Source organism: Zeugodacus cucurbitae, chromosome 5 (genome assembly GCF_028554725.1).
Source record: "Zeugodacus cucurbitae isolate PBARC_wt_2022May chromosome 5, idZeuCucr1.2, whole genome shotgun sequence".
Classification (NCBI taxonomy): Eukaryota; Metazoa; Arthropoda; class Insecta; order Diptera; family Tephritidae; genus Zeugodacus; species Zeugodacus cucurbitae.
Genome location: NC_071670.1, coordinates 73000648 through 73007253, shown reverse-complemented (window position 1 = coordinate 73007253; position 6606 = coordinate 73000648). Strand labels below are relative to the sequence as shown.

General features: G+C 33.4%; 1 long non-coding RNA gene across 1 annotated transcript; it reads left to right on the top strand.

Moving 5' to 3' along the window:
- The first annotated feature begins 390 nt into the window (after window positions 1-390).
- Window positions 391-6606, top strand: LOC105212750 (uncharacterized). Its single transcript, XR_008471296.1, has 3 exons — window positions 391-806; window positions 859-1362; window positions 1455-6606. It is a non-coding gene; the product is annotated as an uncharacterized LOC105212750 (long non-coding RNA).

Here is a 6606-nt window from a genome sequence, read left to right as displayed (position 1 = left end):
AATAAAAAATATTTTTTACTTTAAACATGTATTATCGTGCCACACTATATACATGAGAGGATTTTTATAAAATATTAAGTTATATTAATTTTTACAACAACAATACATAATTGTTGTGATTATTCAATACACGGTGAAAATAAACAAAAACGACCACTTTATTAAACACTTACACGAAGTTCTTAAATTATTATTGTTAACATTTTGACAGGGATAAATGCTTTTTCATTCTTAGTATTGTTGATAGGTCTATTAGCTTTCATTTATATAATTTCCCCACCTCTTGCACATAAATAATTTTCCATTTTTTTGCAATATCATCATGTGAAATCGTAACATGCAAGCTATGGAGTTATGCTTTAATGGTAAATTCTCATCGCCGCAACTTGCAACACTGGAAAATTTACAGTTTGACAAGTGAAGCCAAGCGTGAAAATAACGGAATGCCGCATTACCAGAGATAAACATAAAATTCAATAGAATTCTCAAATATGTGCACATTAGTAACGGTATTTCGTCCTGGCGTTGAATATCGAAATCATTCTGGTGTTACTTTTCCAGTTAGTGAGAGGTTGCGGAAATTGTTTTATTTTGCTATAAAATTTCGAAAGCGAAAATCGTATTTAGTGGACCTAGTAAAGAACACATTTCAAAGTTTTCTAATAACAATGGTGTCATGGGAAGTAGAACCGCTGCTTTGCAGTGGTTCTACAAAAGGTCCTCTTCATGGATGTGATGTCCTAAGTGTGAAAGTTTCGATGTATCATTGGTGGAATACTTGAGTGTACATATATAACTGTTCAAAGGTTTGTTTTTTTGTTTATAAAATTCTATAATTAAAATTAATATTTATAATAGTAATGTTTTTTAGATCCACATTCATTCATACGTGTGAAGTCTAAATGGCTTCGAATGAGGCAAGTACGCCGTTACCAAAGATCAGCCTGGAAAACTAAAGACAGACGACATATCGCCCCACCGGCAATTCCAAAAATTGCAGTTCGTCTATCGTATGATGGTGCTGGTGCATCGAACCAAATGTAATAATATTATTGTAATGGTGTCCTCATATCTCGAAATGCATTAATCGTCGAAAAGAACAGTATCATATTTTTCGGATGGTAATATTACATTAAAAATCTGTAAACTGCAGTGCTCACATCGCGAAATGCATCAAGAAGAACACAGAATACCATAATTGCCGTACGTTAATATTTGAATAATACACTTGTGTGCTGCAATGCGCCTATTGTCAGTTCTACGCCTGGTCATAAATTGCTCCCATAGCTAATTTACAATTACATTAAATCAATCAATCGGGGAACCTGACCTCAAATTGCTGCCATAGATAATCTACAATAGGTGAGTTGTTGTCATATCGTAATTGAAAGGATTGTATTTGGTTACATTTGGATTAAATTTTAATTTTTCATTGGATACGGCTACTAATGAAGACGCTATCGCGGAATGGAGATTTTAAACACTTTCCCCCCAATCGAATGTCAGAAGACAAAGGAATTTAGTACATAAAGTGAGTTTACTGTAAAATACATTACATAGGCTAAGATAGAATTTTTTTTTAAAGAATTTGATTTGATTATTCAATATTATTGCCTCCAAAGCTATACAGTGGTTATAACGGTCATGCATTTTATCATATGACGAGTTACCTTTAATGAGAAATGTATAATATAGTATAAAAAGCACTTCACTTCAGAAAACACGATTATATTATAAACTAACTAATTAATTATTGTTTCTCTGTAATCGCCTGCTACACTTCGTACACACTTTAAATTTTTTTTCAATCCAGATTTTTCTACACACGATAGAGGTATGTTTGCAAATCATTATTTTTATTAGTTATGGACATGAGATTTGGATTCTAAAGCTATTCCGGTGATATTTATTTTTGAGATGTGCAGTCAAATTCGACGTTTTGCCGCTTTTTTTTTATAGGTTATCCACACAGATTTCAGGAAATATTTTGTTTTTTTTTTTCTTTGAAAAAGTTCCATACAACATTGGAAATCTATATATATTAGAACAGGATTAGAATAGTAAACTGGTATAAAAACCGCAATGCCATTCCATATAAACCACAAATTTATTATTCAAAACATCAGAGTAGTTTTCATTCTGTCTTGTTTGCACATAATTCTTCTTGGCAGAAATGGCCGTAAAAACGGCTCTACTGTTTTTAGAATACCCAGGTTCTTCTGCAATTTTATGTTTATTATATGTTGTAGCTTATTACTCCCATCTGTTTTTATTGTGATATCTTAAACATTTCTCTACTTTTTCCATTCTACTTTTTAATTTTACGCGGTTGACTAATACGTTTTCTGGTTTATATCCTTTTGTTGAGTGAGCAGTTCCTGTTGTATTGTTTAACTGCATTACTACATTTTTCTACAACAACTATGGACAGAGAACACAACATAGAGAAGGTGCATTTTGTATGAAGTTCGATTCCTTTGTTTACAAAGTTTATAATTGTCTAGTAGGGGATTCACGCGATGGCATAAAAACCTCGATTTAACATAATTGATTTAATTTTATAAAAATTTGGCTCGCGTTTTCGGTATAATTCCGATTTCGTGTCGTGTTTTCTAGACAACTAAACTACAAACTATAACTAATACTAAAATTTACATCTAATCAAAAACTAAATTACTACAGACTACCCTGAAAGAAAAAAATTAATATATAGGAATATAATCTGAAAAAAAATATTTATTAATTACTGTACATATTTATTAATAGAAATTTATTTTATCTATAAAAAAACAGAAGTTGCCGCAATTTTTGAGCCCGATCTGCAATTTACGTTCTACATTTTTTTTAATTTTTTTTTGGTATGCGCTGGCTTTAGCGACTTTTTTACATTGTTCTGTTTGAAGAGCCAGCCACTTACTGTTTTTGGATAACAAAACAGTTATCAAAAAATCAAGGAATGAGTGCATATGACCTAGGCATTTTCCTGCCTCCTCATACCATTGCGGATAAGTTTCTTGTGTCCTTTTTGTAATTTGGGCTATTATCAATTACTTAATACCCACTTTATGCGCGTGTTTTGCAAATAGTTCCTTGTAGTAATTAAATTGAAGCCGGCATACTTCAAAAACTCATCAGGATTTACCAATCTTAAATCGTCGGGACTATTATAATTTTTTGACCTTATGAGGGCTTCCGATGAGTCTTCAAGCGAGCTTGTCGTATTCTTCATAACAGCAACACATTTCTGGCATTTCAATCGACATAAAACCTTCTGGTAAATGGCGTATCTCGTGTAGTATCGACGTATCTGAGTTTCTGATGGTTTTTCAGAAGCAAAGTGCTCATATGGAATCTCTATTTGTTACACGCCAAATTGCTCTGCTGGTTGTAAGTTTTCTCTCAGGTCGTCTTCTTATCCATAATTCCAGTCATGGTTTATATCGCCATCTTCACAATTGCTCCCTGTTTGTGAGAATTGACGACGTAGAACATGCATCGATATCAGCCTTGCTACTATGTATTGCATTTCGTGTACTGATGGATGGCTATTTATTCCCAAATTTGCCCGGATTTCATAGAAAAAGTTTTCAAGGGCGTCTTGATTCATTTTCCCTAAGAGTAGAAACGATATCGTGTCGTTTTCTTTAAATAAATCGCCGCTCAATTTGATCATGGCGTTGATGGTTAAGATGGTTGAGTCGAAACATCTTTTCAAAGGTACCAGGGTACACGTGAGAATAGGTCAATTTTGGGCACATTTTAAAATTGACATTCGCTTGGTCTATGGCGTATATCTTTCTCACAACATCGAATGTTGCTATGCCATCACGTGTCTCAAGGTCATATTTCATAAACATGTTGCGGATGCATTTAATCAAATGGCTATAATCGAACATAAAATATAGTTTTTTTCTTTGTAATAGAAAAATGGCTCATCTGAACTGACGCCCAATAGTCCTTTCAATTTTATATTTTGGACGCCTTGATCGCAAACTATCGATTTCACATTAAGCCCGATTTTTTCGCAGGCATCTAAGTTGTTATTTAACAACATCATTAATTGTCCAACTTTTACGCCTTCCTTGGCTACGTAGTAGGAAACTATATATTTCCATTTGGACACTAAGCCTTTTACCATGAAAAAAACAGCACTTATTGCCGTTCACACTTTCTCGGTGACCTTCTCCGTTATCGACGAAGCCATCTATAACGTCCCGTACTTTATTGTACGTCAGACCTCTTTAATTGAGTCTTCGTCGAAAATTATTAGGCAAATGCGCTCCTCTTTTGACATGTTTCTTACGATTTTCTCTAAATTGTGTAAAACCTCATCGAAACCGGGGGACACAGACCGGATCGGCCGCCAACGCAAAAGCGTTTTTTTATGCGGTAATGCAAATGAGAGGTCGTCGCGCATGAAATTATAGGCTTTTGAAAACATATAATTTATGTTCAATGCCATTATCTTCTCCTTTTCGTCATAGGAGGTTTTATTTTTAAGTATAATTTTTGCGAGTGTTATCGCGTATTCGCTTGCACCGCTGGGTATTATTATTCTTTTTTCTAAAGCTTCACATTTTTTTTGTAGCTCATATATGTATTTGTTTTTTTTTTTTAAATCCGCGATAATCTGGCTTTGTTTTAGCGCATTTTTTTGGTAGCCTCTGGCTACTCGAGCATAATGCTCATGATCATAAGTAGTGATCTCTTCACTACTTTCACATTTCATCTCGATTTCTCATAGTTTTGTCATATTTTCCATTTCGGAAAAAGTAAAGCTAGAGGGTGAAGCCGCTTTTTCATTTTTTACATCATAGCTTTTTCCTACCGCCGGCAAAACCTATTCAGATATATCGCTATTATCATTATTTTCTTCAATTTTGATTACCGGTACAACTTCATGTAACAGTCGCTTTGCCGAAACGTCTTTCTTATAAAAATGACGTTCGCATACAAATAAACGTTTACTTTTATCTAATGGCAATTGTAAATTGCAGGCCCGAGCCCAATTGTTGGCAGCGACTTCCGTTTTCGGAAATTCGAAGAGCTTCCGGGACTCCCATCCCGTGTAGTTGCTAACGCAGCAACTGCGATACAGTTTTGCTACCACATATTCTTGGGCTGGGCTCCCCTAAATGCCTATGAAACAGTAATTAATTAAATATACAGTATAATATATATTAATAAAGAATAAAATATGCAATTTATAAATAAATTCATTTAAAAAAGTAAAATTAAGAAAATTCCAGCATGAAATTATATTTTATTTGTAATGAGCTAAATTTTCATTACGACCTCTAGTCTTTGGTGTCCGATGTCTTTCTCTCGGATTATGAAGCGAGCTTGTATATTTCTAATTTCTTTATATATATATAAATCTTTTGTACGTGTGTTAGTCATTGAACTCCTTCTAAACGGCTGGACTGATTTTGATGAAATTTTTTGTGTGTATTCCAGGGGGTTTGATGATGGTTTAGATTCACAATACGATCAACTAGATTTTGTTTTTTTAGTTATATTATTTATTTAAAATTTTTTGTTGATATTAGCACAACTTACATAGAATCCGGCAGACTGCGCTGTAGTCGCTGTGTCAAATATTCAAGAGTGTGTCTTGAAATCTTCGTGGAAGACCAGGAAAGAATTAGAAAATATGTAAATATGGAAAAATTGCGATGAAAATAATAATAAGAAAATTTTATTTGAATTGACAACAAAATAAAAAAAAGAAAAAAAAAATTATTTTATTTTGAAGGTTGTCATTGTTCAATTGTATACGGTTGTGTCGATAGCCGAAAAAAATTTGTAACAAATAAGAAAAGGCTAAGTTCGGGTGCAACCGAACATTTTATATACTCGCAATTTATTGCTATATTTTTATTAAGGTAACACATAGGCATAAAGTCCAATAGAAAATCATCATATATAATTCCTGAACAATTTTCCCTCATTTTCACAACCATGGTAAATTAATCCTTACAATCAATATCCGTGTTTAACTCCAAAATGACCCATCTGCGTCGCGGTTTTCTGAACATTTGCTAAACATTGGTAATGGTGAAATTCAATTGTATAGAGATACGCAGTATATTCAACTACCAGAAAACTTTTGCAATATGGTTGCTACTAAAGATGAGTTGATGCAAAGTATTTTCCCACAGATACAATATAATTATACAGACCATACATGGCTACGTGAGCCAGCTATTTTAGCTGCGAAAAATGAATATGTCGACACGATCAATTTCAAAATACAGCAGTCACTGCCTGATAATGAATTTACATTTAAATCAATTGACACTGTTGTTGATCCAGATGAAGTTGTCAACTATCCTGTATAATTTTTGAATTCACTGGATTTAGTACACTTCTTTCAGACTTATTTATTTCGTTGTCGAACCTGCACCTTCTCTATGTTGTAAGTTCTCTGGTTTTAGTTGCTCAACGGTATAAACACTAAACAAATCTTTACTTGACGACATTTTATGTACAATACAGCCACTTCTGATGTTTTAAACAATTTTACAATATTGAACGCTCTTTAAATGATACTGCACTCGTTTCACTTTGTCTACAATATGACCGCAGATAGCGCAGCCACCCTCT